Here is a 12,253-nt window from a genome sequence, read left to right as displayed (position 1 = left end):
TCCAATCAGTTGTTCAGTTCAGTTCAGTTCAGTCACTCAGTCGTGTCCGACTCTTTGAGACCCCATGTATCGCAGCACGCCAGGCCTCCCTGTCCATCACCAACTCCCGGAGTTTACTCAAACTCATGCCCATCGAGTCGGTGATGCCATCCAGCCACCTCACCCTTTGTCGCCCCCTTCTCCCCCTGCCCCCAATCCCTCCCAGCATCAGGGTCTTTTCCAATGAGTCCACTCTTCGCATGAGGTGGCCAAAATACTGCAGTTTCAGCTTCAGCATCAGTCCTTCCAATGAACACCCAGGACTGATCTCCTTTAGGATGGACTGGTTGGATCTCCTTGCAGTCCAAGGGACTCTCAAGAGTCTTCTCCAACACCACAGTTCAAAAGCATCAATTTTTTGGTGCTCAGCTTTCTTCACAGTCCAACTCTCACATCCATACATGACCACTGGAAAAACCATAGCCTTGACCAGACGGACCTTTGTTGGCAAAGTAATGTCTCTGCTTTTTAACATGCTATCTAGGTTGGTCATAACTTTCCTTCCAAGGAGTAAGCGTCTTTTAATTTCATGGCTGCAATCACCATCCACAGTGATTTTGGAGTCCCCCAAAAATGAAGTCTGACACTGTTTCCACTGTCTCCCCATCTATTTCCCATGAGGTGATGGGACAAGATGCCATGATCTTGGTTTTCTGAATGTTAATCTTTAAGCCAACTTTTTCACTCTCCTCTTTCACTTTCATCAAGAGGCTTTTTAGTTCCTCTTCACTCTCTGCCATAAGGGTGGTGTCATCTGCACATCTGAGGTTATTAATATTTCTCCCGGCAATCTTGATTCCATCTTATGCTTCTTCCAACCCAGCGTTTCTCATGATGTACTCTGCATATAAGTTAAATAAGTAGGGTGACAATATACAGCCTTGACAGTTAAGAGCTGCAAAATAGTGATATTTTTGTTCTTTCATTGTTTTTTTTTTCTTCTTCTTCTTTTTTCCCTAACTGGAATTTGCCTATAAAAGGAAACTTGTTCTCTTCTACTGTGATTACTCTCAGAGATAGTTTGTGATGGAAAGACCGGGTAAATGCTTGAATTTTCCCCTTTATTTGTTAACTTTTAAAATAATGTGGTTGTTCCCCAGCATCCTTCAATGGTGATCAATTATTAACTTTCAGAACCATTATGAACTCATGGATTTTAAACAAGCCTAATGTAATGCATTAGGGCTTCCCAGGTGGCTTAATGGTAAAGAATCTACCTGCCCATGCAGGAGATATGGGTTTGATCCCTGGCTCGGGAAGATCCCCTGGAATAGGAAATGGCAAGCCCACTCCAGTATTCTTGCCTGGAAAATCCCAAGGACAGAGGAGCCTAATGGGCTACAGTCCATGGGGTCGCAAAGAGTTGGACATGGCATAGTGACTAAAACACAAAAATGTGATGCAATCCAACTCAGTTATTGTTCTTATTAATGCTGGAGCTATCCAACTCTTTTGATAAATTGATGTTTTAAAGTGACATAGAAGACGGTGCTAGATCTTTAGGAAGTGCGGTGTGGATGCAGAGGGGAAAGTGTCCTGGACCAGCTTGGCAGGTTGGCAGGTCAAAGGACATATCCTGGAAGTGAGACCCAAACTAAAACTCAAAAATTCCTCTCCAGATAACAAAGAAGGGCAGGGTCCCTCCTGCAGGAGGGGAAACCTGAGCTAAGCCCAGAGCTGAGAAACAGCCTGCTTTGCAAGAACAAGCAATGCTGGGTTGCACCCATCCTGTAGACTGGGATTGGCCAGTCAGCCAAGGGCTTTAAGCGGGAAAGCGACAGATTTGCCTTATGAGTAGAGGTCGCCCTCTGGTGGCTACACGAAGAATGGCAGGGAAGGAAGACGTCCTGCTTACAAGGCAAGGGGATCACACCAGTCAATACTACAGGAAATCAACCCTGAATATTCATTGAAAGGAATGCTGCTGAAGCTGAAGCTCCAATACTTTGGCTACCTGATGTGAAGAGCCAACTCATTGGAAAAGACCCTGATGCTGGGAGAGACTGAAGACAAAAGGAGAAGGGGGTGGCAGAGGATGAGATAGATGGTTCGATAGCATCACAGACTCAAAGGACATGAATTTGAGTAAACTCTGGGAGACAGTGGAGGACAGATGAGCTTGGCATCCTCCATGGAGGACATGTACTGGCATGCTACAGTCCACGGGGTTGCAAAGGGTCGGACATGACTTAGTGACAGTACAACAAGAAGGCTTAGATTCATAAACTGGACTCTTCCAGATCGGAGGAGAACTCACACAGTTCGGGGAGTCATTACTGAGATACATGGGAGGAGAAATGGTGCAGGGAAGCTCCTTAATGGCTCTGAGAATAGATCCTTTAGGAAGTCTAGTGATCCATCTTCTCTCCATGCACCTGGCACATGCATTTCCCCAAAGAAATGCTCGCAAATAGCAAATGTTTGTTATTGCCCAACCAGGAAAATTCCTTTTCTAATTTGCACAAAGACCACCTCTCAGTGGATGCAACCCTAGACACAAGCAGACAATACTTTTGCGTGTCTGGGTTGGGCTCTGTTTGTGGAGTGTCTCAAATGCTGTGCTGAGGAGTTCATACCTTCTAACAATGAGGATCCAGCACCAGTGAGTGGGAACAATGACATGATGAAAGCAGTGTTTTAAGAAAAGCCATCTCTCATCTTGCCAGCGTGAGAAGGTGTTAGATGGGAGATGAGAGGCAAGACCTCTGCTCGCTGAAGAGTGGTCCCAGAGGAAGTCCATGGGAGGGATGGGGGCCTGGAGTAAGAGAAGAAGCGAAGAAGCACATAGAAGGAAGCCAGGAGGCCAGGAAGTGTGACTGGCTTTCTGGAAGGTGCAGAGAGAGGAAGGAGGTGAAGTTGATTCTGGCATCCCCAACATGGAACCAGGGAATGATGTTGTCTGGTGGCAGCAGGTAGTACAGGATATAGAACTCATTGGATACAAAGATTCTAGGCTTTGCCTGTAGATAGGTTGGCTTTTTCGGCTTCCCTGATGGCTCCGATGGTAAAGAATCTGGTTGCAATGCAGGAGACCAGTTTCCATCCCTGGGTCAGGAAGATCCCCTGGAGAAGAGAGTGGCAACCCACTCCAGTATTCTTGCCTGGAGAATTCCCCAGACAGAGGAGCCTGGCGGGCTACAGTCCTTGGCATCACAAAGAGTTGAACATGTCTGACTGACTCTCTCTCTCTCTCTCTCTCTCTCACACACACACACACACACACACACACACAGAGGTTGGCTTTTTGGGGCCAGAGGGACGAGCAGTTGGGGAGGACACACAGGGGCTAGAGCTCAGGAGAAAGGACCAGTGGAAGAAGTGGGGAGAAGCCCACTTCAGGGTCTGTATGTGCAGCAGTTGAGTGGGCATGGCGCCGGGCACAGGGCTGAAGTCTGGCCCAGCGGGATTCTATCTGGGGCTGGAGCTTCCCAAACAGCTGTAAGGATACTCTAATCTCCCCTAACCTCTTCCAGCCTCCTGGGTCAACTCCTCTACCAGTTTTAAAGGCTCCGCCCCAGCCAAGCCCTTCCCCGTGCTGACCCATCTCTGCTTTCTCTGAAAAGGCTTCCAGATGTTTGCTTCTGGTTCCGTGCCGGGTGCATGGTCAAGCACCCAGCAGAGAAATCCAAGGGTTGTGTAATGGGGGAGCCAGTGGGTGACAGTTCTCCTCAACCCACACACAAAGACGTCAGAGCTGCTGTCCTAGAAGCTTGAGTGCATCTCATTCACTTCCCAGGACCATCCTGTGTAAGTTCAATTGATGAAAAACTCAGCTGGTGCCCTTGTGACTTGGGCCACAAGGGCTCCCTGGTGAGGGGCTTCCTCGATGGCTCAGATGGTTAAAAAAAAAAAATCCACATGCAGTGCAGGAGACCCAGGTTTGATCCCTCAGTTGGAAAGATCCTCTGGAGAAGAGAATGGCTACCCACTCCAGTGTTCTTGCCTGGAGAATTCCATGGATGGAGGAGGCCTGGCGGGCTACAGTCCATGGGGTCCCAAAGAGTTGGACACGACTGAGCAACTAACACTTTCACTTCACTGTGTTATATTTCAGTAAAAAGTTTAAAGATCCCACAACTCTGAAGTAAGTAGCTCCACGGTACCAGGGGGAAACAGGCTTGTGTTAAGTCAAGTCACTTAACAGGTTAAGTGAGTTGGCCAAGGTCACGGTCAGTTGCTGGTGCCAGGTCTGTGGGACTCGCTGCTGGATGCTCTTTCTGTGCTGACCACTCAGTGGCCCTTTCTCCCTAGGGCTTCCCCATCGGTGCTGAGATGGCCCATGGACCACTCTGGGTCCACAAACCCAGGTTCTTGGTCAAGCCTCTCCTTGGAAATATATGTCATCCAGTGCGGTCCTATCTCTGCTCCCCCGAAATGACCAGTGTCACAGCATCAGGGCAGCCACGTGGCACTCTTCTCTTTGAGGACCCAGGACCTGGAGGCCGGAACCAGAAGGAACAGGCTGACTCCTCTGAGGCCTGGGCTCAAACGCGTCCTGTTTCGTCTCGATTCCTGTGAGGGCCTGGGGCTGGGTCTGAATCCATCGGCCAGGCTGACAGTTGAGTTGAGGGGTTTAGTTCCAAGTGTGGAACCCACATGACAGTGGCTGCTGGGACTGATGTGCAAAACGCCATTCTGGGGACTCCCCCGGTGGTCTAGTGGTGAAGAAGCCACCATGCAATAGAGGGGACAGAAGTCGGATCCCTGGATGGGGATCTAAGGTCCCACATGCTGCAGAGCAACCAAGCCCACACAACTCCTGAGACTTGCAACTCTGGCCTGGCAGCACTCGCGTGTCACAGTTGGAGAGCCTGAGTGACAGAACTGCTGAAATCCACATGCTGCAACTAAGACCCAGCACAGTCAAATAAACAAATAAACGTGCATATTTTTTTAAGAAGACAGTGAGCACATCCATCATGCCCCGAAGTGTTCTAAACAGAAAGGCCATTTGAAATGATTTGCCTGGTATCTCCATCCAGCGGGCTGCGCCCCTTGCCCGGATGTGGTCTGTGTTCTGCATGGACCCACGGGAAGTTGTGCCAGGGCCCTGCCACCGTGACTCTCTACCCTTCTTCACGCCAGGCTGCGGCTCTTTAGACCAAGTCTCACCCAAGACAGACGTCTGCTGTGGGAGGGCTAGAAAGCCAGATGACAGGAGGGAAAAGGGAGTGAGGGGACATTTCCTGTGCCCTTAGAGAGGCTGGGGTCAGAGCTTGCCTGGGGAGGCTCAGCAATGGGTGAGAAGTATGGCCCATGGCTTCCTCCCAGTTTTGGACCGCTTCCTGGAGAGAGGTGCACCCTTAGAAGGGGGATGGTGGTGGAGGAGGCTGCCTGTGGCCGGTCACATGGGACAGGAAGGAGACCAAGCTGGCAAGTCATCAGCAGGCGGCACTTACCTGACTCAAGAGGGCCCTGGAGGAACATTAATGGGAGTGGCACACCTGTCATGTTTCCAAGTTTCGCGGCCCAGCACACTTCCCATAATCCTCAGCATCCTCTTTGGCCCACTCACCTCTGGACGCCGAGTCCCGCTTCCAGACCCAGAAGGCTGATCTTGACCTTCCTGCGCTTTTCTGCTTCGTGTGGTGCCCCCCACCCCGACCCAGATGCTTTCCATGGAGGGTCACGTCCCCTTCAGACTCTTGTCTCTCCATTGACATCAAATCTGGCCCCTTTTCTAAGAAATCCGCCCAACTGGGATCACGGGTCTTGGGAACACTTTTCCCCTTTGATTACATCTCTGCCTCTGGGGCTTGTCTCACTTTCTCACTGGACTCCTTGGCTTCTACCCCTCTCCAGACTCAGGCCATCCCCACCCGCCCTGCAACCCGTTTTGTTGGTCTTGGATTTCAAAGAACTGATGGGAGATGAAGTCCCCTCCTCCCTCCCCCACCCCTACTCCTATACAAAGGTCTCCTTACTCACCTACCACCTGGCAGAACCCCACTGTTCCAGAGAAAGACATCTACTGCTCACAGGGAGGAGGAGCTGATCCTTGCATCCCAGCTCTTGGTAGCGCCCCTCAGGGTAAGAATCTAGGGAAAAACACATACAGTGCTGATCTTGAAGTCTGGGCTCTTCATGAACATACAATAAATAGGTCCTGCTTTCCAAAAAGGGCCAGAGCAGATCGCATGCAGTGTTTTCCAAGCCAATGGTCGAAAAGCAACTCTTGAGCCCCTTCTCCATCATAAGATCAGAGTTGGGAGAAGAAAGAGAAAGGGGTTTGGGGAGGACTTTTAGAACCCTACCTGCAAAGGGGAAGTCAACCAGGTTGGTGGAGAAAGGCTTCAAGACTCAAAGGACCTTGGGATGTCCCCAGTGTTTAGGGGCTGTGCTTGTGTGAGAAATGGAGTGGCTGACTGGATATGCCCATCCAAGAAAGAAGGCTGGACAAGTGGATGACCCCAAGTGTATCCATGCCAAGGACGCCCAAGCCTGGAGCTGTTTTTCTTCCCCCATCCCCCTCTCCCTTCTCTCTCCTCATTCGCTGACCTGGGAGAGTGATGGGGTTCCTACAGGGAAACCTACATTGAATCCATTGGCAGAAAACCAGGGCCCAATGCTGAGGTACAGAAGCTCCCAGGGGACCTAAGGGAAAACTCCAAAGAAGCCATGAGAAGACTCACAAGGAAAAGAAATTAACTTCAAAGACCTGGAGCTCAGAGAACACATTGCTTCCTTAGGACAGAGCAATCAAGAACTTGGGGGCTCCCTTTTTGCTGGTGAGCAAGGGAGTGACACATCCCTCCACTGCCTCTATTTCTGGCCAAGCAGGCGCCCCCCAACTCCCACCCACCACTTGCCATCAACTCACTCTCGCTCTAGACGGGAAATTTCTGTCCTTGATGAAGACTGAAGTATTGATTGCTAATCCCACTGAGCTTTTCTAGGTACCAACATTAGTGAATGTAGAATTCATCTATCACCTGAGAAGAGTCCAGATAAGTTACAGGACTGCCAAGATTTTTATCTAGAGACAAAAGAAAAATTCTCCCACTGAATAAACTCTCTGAGATGGCAGAAGACAGGATTGCACTCAGTTACATTCGAACAAGTTCTTCTTGTTTAAGTTATGGATCCAGACAAAGCCAGTCAGCAAATAGGACGGACACAAGTCAAAGGATGCTATGACCTCATTCAGTCACTCAGATTGTTTCAGTTGGCCATCTCCTTCATGCTCTGACTGTGATGATGAAGGTAATGATCATAGTAAATTCACTGGCTCATATAACCAACCTCTGTACAGATCTGGAAGAAGGGACTTAGATTTCTTAAGAGGAATGTGTACTGGGCGGTCCTATATACATTTTCTGATACAGTCTCAACAAGGTGGCAAAGTGAATATTCACTCTATTTCGCAAGTAAACCAGCACGCAAGGTCTTGCCTGTGAGAAGGTGTCATAAAAGAATGTGAGCCAAGGGAGTCTGAGCCCCAGGGCCCAGCGATTGGCACTGTGACCCTGTCTCTCTCTGCGTGGGAGGAAGCCTGGGGAAGGGGCTCAGGGCTGGGCAGCCAGCAAACACTGAAGGGCTGCCCAGAGCGCCCTCTAGAGGTGGTCACCGTGTAAGCTCTGGGGACACACAGCCCGTCTCCAGAGGGCAGGTGTGTAGGGATGGAGTGCAGATCCCCAGAGACACTCTGAGGTTCTGACCATTGGAGGCAGCCCCGGTTGGGCGCCCACTCATCTGTGCCTCAGTGCCAGGCGGACAAAACCTTTACTATTCCAGCGAGTGAAGTAGTGCTCCCTGGGATGGCATGCAGGGCCTCGTGGGCTCTTCCAACCAGAATGAACAGCCTGGCCAAGCTGGGGCTGGGACAGAATAAAATCCAGGCTCTGGAGGTTTGTAGAACCTAGTCCTGCGGACAAGAGGGGGTGCAGGGACAGTCAGTATCCACTCCTTGGCTCCCTAGTCCCTCACCCCGCCCTTTAGCACACAAAGCATTAGACATCATCCCTTTCTTTCCAAGCTCCCCACCCCGCCCCCCGTCCGTGTGCCCTACAGCGCCTCTCCCAGCAAGAGTACTGGCCACTTGCTCCAAAGTCACTCCCTGACCCCCACCTGACGAATGTTCACGCCAAGTGCCTGTGATGGGTGGTGAGTGGGTGCCACTCAGGCCGGGGAGGGGTTGAGTTGCCTTCTGTCACTCAGCTCAAGACTCACCACAGGACATAACATGGTCTCGATAGCCTGGGAGGTGGATCAGGCCATTCAACCCAGCCACCAAGAACCGAAGGCCTGGAAACCCCTGAGAGAAGCCAGTGCTCTCCGTGGCAAAGTTACAGAAGCATCTGATGCCCATGATCTCATATGCGTGGGTGACTAGCACACAGTTTCGCTCTGGGGACAGCTGTTTTCACCAGCTGTGGGGGCAGGAGGTGGGATGAAGGAAACAGCCGTGTCGGCAGGCTACCAGCTGAAAAGACTTCCCTCCCAAGCAACAGACTTCAGAATCTAAGATGGGGTCAAAGGCACAAGGGTCCAGAGGGGTCTGGAACACCACCCTACTCCCTTCCCTGTTGCTTGAACTTAAGAAGTGAGTGGTCAAAATTCATCATAGGGAGGGGTGTGTAGGTGGAGAGGGAGGAGTGGAGCATCCCTTGGAGGGTGACCTGTTACCTTAATGGGGAAATAATCCCTTCAGTGTTTCCAAACCTGCCAGTTCCTCACCCACTCATTACGCCTTCCTACTTGGGCAGAGTAATAAGGGTGGAAGAATTCCTGGAGATGACCATTTATCACCTCTCACTACCTGGACTCTTTAGCGCTCACCTTGGTGGCGTGTGTCCCGGTCCAGAAATAGCCATACCAAGTAGAGAACAGAGAAACCCCAGAGCGAGGTGCCGAGGAGGAAGAAGACAAGATGGGAAAAGAAAGGGCCTGGAAGAAAGATGAGAAAGAAAAATGATTTAGATCTTGAAACCACAATGACTGCCCCTCTCCTTCTCAATGAGGTCCTCGGTCCTCTCCCAGCTGGGCCTCTGGCCCTTCCCTCCTTTTGCCCGGGTGTCCAGGTAAGTGGGGCTCCTGCCTCTCCCCCCAATTCTTTCCCCTCCCTCCTTCCCTAGAGGACCCCTGCCCAGCTCCCCTCACCCATGAAGAGGAAACAGCACGTATTGGAGATGCTCAGAACTTCTAGCTGTTGTTTCTTCAGGGTTTCCGTGCTGTGGGAGGGCGGAGGGGTGGTGGAGACTTTCCATTGCTCCCCTTCTGCCAGCAGGGCTCCAGGACTCAGGGGGAAAAAGGATGAAGGTTACAGTAGGAGCCCAGAAAGCCTTTCTGGTCTGAATGGACAACCCGTGGGGCCTCCTGGGATGGCTTGTAGGGGGCTGTGTGGAGGCAGAGACTTTTTTTTTTTCATTTATTTTTATTAGTTGGAGGCTAATTACTTTACAATATTGTAGTGGGTTTTGTCATACATTGACATGAATCAGCCATGGAGTTACACGGATTCCCCATCCCGATCCCCCCTCCCACCTCCCTCTCCACCCGATTCCTCTGGGTCTTCCCAGTGCACCAGGCCCAAGCACTTGTTTCATGCATCCAGCCTGGGCTGGTGATCTGTTTCACCCTAGATAATATACATGTTTCGATGCTGTTCTCTCGAAACATCCCACCCTCGCCTTCTCCCACAGAGTCCAAAAGTCTGTTCTGTACTTCTGTGTCTCTTTTTCTGTTTTGCATATAGGGTTATCATTACCATCTTTCTAAATTCCATATATATGTGTTAGTATCCTGTAATGTTCTTTATCTTTCTGGCTTACTTCACTCTGTATAATGGGCTCCAGTTTCATCCATCTCATTAGAACTGATTCAAATGAATTCTTTTTAATGGCTGAGTAATATTCCAAGGTGTATATGTACCACAGCTTCCTTATCCATTCGTCTGCTGATGGGCATCTAGATTGCTTCCATGTCCTGGCTATTATAAACAGTTCGAGGCAGAGAATCTTGATCGGGAGCCCCAGAGGTCTTCAGCCTCCTCACACACTGATCACTGAACCTCTCCCCTGAATGGGGCTGGGAGGCAGGTTGGGGGCTTGCCACTGAGGTGGCCCTGGGGTACATTAAGAATCTTATGGGGGGGACTTCCCTGCTGGCCCAGTGGTTAAGACTCTGAACTCCGAATGCAGGGGGCCCAGGTTCAATCCCTGGTCAGGGAACTAGATCCCACATGCTGCAACTAAGACCTGGTGCAGCCAAATAAATGAATAAATATTAAAAAAAAAAAAAAGAATCTTATGGGGGAGGGGTTCCTGAAGGAGACAGAGAGCCCACCTCCCGGGTCCCAGGCGAGACCATGTGACCTGGTGTGTGGCCAACTGATTGTGGACGCGAGCCCTGGGTCTGTTTTCAGATCTCTTGGAGTGTCTGGGCTACTGGGAGGTGCCTAGACACTTGGACCTCACCTCCAAGCACAAACACATCAATACCACACATCCGTTCCCACCTTTAATTTCAGTCCCCTCCATAGTCACCGAAGGGGCCATTGGCAACCTAGGTGAGGAGGAGGTGCCTGCTGGGGGCGCTGTAGCGAGCCTCGTGTTCTTCAAACAGCTGTGCAAGCCATTCCACTTGGACAGTGTGCAGCACGTCCATCTGCCCTGGAATGGACCCCCTGATTCCTTGTACCAGAAGGGGGGCCCCACTGTACGGGAACAGGAGATAAGAGGTGTGGTTGCCGTTTTTGTTGTTCAGTCAACAAAACTAAGTCATGTCTGACTCTTTGCGGCCCGATGAACAGCAGCAAGCCAGGCCTCTCTGTCCTTCACCGTCTCCCAGAATTTGCTCAAATTCAGGTCCAATGAGTTGGTCATGCCATCCAACCATCTCATCCTTTGTTGCCACTTTCTCCTCCTGTCATCAATCTTTCCCCAAATCGGGGTCTTTTCCAATGAGTCAGTTCTTCACATCAGGTGGCCAGAGTATTGGAGTTTCAGCCTTAGCATCAGTCCTTCCAATGAATATTCAGAATTGATTTCCTTTAGGATGAACTGGGTTTGATTTCCTTGCAGTCCAAGGGACTCTCAAGAGTCTTCTCCGACACCACAATTCAAAAGAATCAATTCTTTGGCGCACAGCCTTCCTTACTGTTTTCCAGTACATGACTACTGGAAAAAACTATAGCTTTGACTACATAGCTCTTTGTTGGCAAAGTAACGTCTCTGTTTAATTCGCTGTCTAGGTTTGTCATATCTTTCCTTCCAAGGAGGAAGTGTCTTTTAATTTCATGGCTGCAGTCACGGTCCACAGTGATTATGGAGACCAGGCTCCCTCCCTCCCAACAGATCAACTGGGACAGAGTTCATGGCTGGCACCTTAGCCAAATGCCAGCCAGGGCTTGAGGGCCACAGTGAGGATTTCAGGCCCCAAACGTGGACCTTCACCTCCCAGTGAGGGGAGGATGCAGGGCATCTTGAGCCCATTGTAGCAGGCGGGCAAGTGGGCCAGGGAACAGGGCAGGTAGAGGCTGGGTCTCACCAATGACAGAGTGGATAGGCCGGAGGAAGGGCAGGAGGGGGCCCAGCAGGACCACCCTCAGCGTCTACTGCAGTGCTTTCTGTGCCCATCTCACCCAGGAGTTGGTGGGTTTGGAAACGGCTGGAAGACCTTATTCTCCACACAAGAGAAGATGGAACCACGGATGCGCTGGGAGGGCAGGGAGCACCTGACTTCCGGCCTTGTGGGCACTGGGCTCCTCCCCGCTAGTGCCGCCCCAGAGGCGCCCACCCGCGGGCTCCTCACTCATGTTCCAAGGCCAACTTGAAAAATCCTTTCTTCTTGTGGATCAGCAAGCTCCGCTTTGCCTCCAGGGTGCCCGCCAACCCCCACCGCCCCCCTACCCCGCTCCCTGGACCCGAGGTCAGGTCAAGTGACAGGAGGCGCTGGCCTTGTCAGAAGACACCAATCCTGGTGGGGAGGGCAGAGGCAGGAAGATCTGAGCCTGCATCTTCCAGAAAAGAGGGAGGAGGGCATTGGGAAAGGAGAGTGAATTTTCACCAGCTGGGGACACAGGGCGCACACCCCAGGTTGGGGGGGGGGCAGGTACTAATGTTGGACTTTGGGGGTGATGGTCCCAAGAGTCTACTCAGAAGCCCAGCTCCCACGCAGCACAGAGTTCCACATGGGGAGAATGTCTCGGACATGCCTCCAGATGGCCTGCTGCGGACCCAGGCAGAGCCATGGCCTCCCGCCCAAGATATGTTCC

The 12,253-nt window shown here is 51.2% G+C and overlaps 1 non-coding gene and 1 pseudogene across 1 annotated transcript; one reads left to right on the top strand and one right to left on the bottom strand.

Annotated features, from left to right (window-relative positions):
- Positions 1 to 7,727: 7,727 nt before the first annotated feature.
- Positions 7,728 to 11,794, bottom strand: LOC122433581 (annotated as a pseudogene).
- On the top strand, positions 10,136 to 10,208 carry TRNAR-CCG. Its single transcript has one exon. It is a non-coding gene; the product is annotated as a tRNA-Arg (tRNA).
- Positions 11,795 to 12,253: the final 459 nt, after the last annotated feature.

The sequence above is a fragment of the Cervus canadensis genome, chromosome 32 (assembly GCF_019320065.1).
Source record: "Cervus canadensis isolate Bull #8, Minnesota chromosome 32, ASM1932006v1, whole genome shotgun sequence".
Lineage (NCBI taxonomy): Eukaryota > Metazoa > Chordata > Mammalia > Artiodactyla > Cervidae > Cervus > Cervus canadensis.
This window is presented reverse-complemented; position numbering and strand designations above follow the sequence as displayed.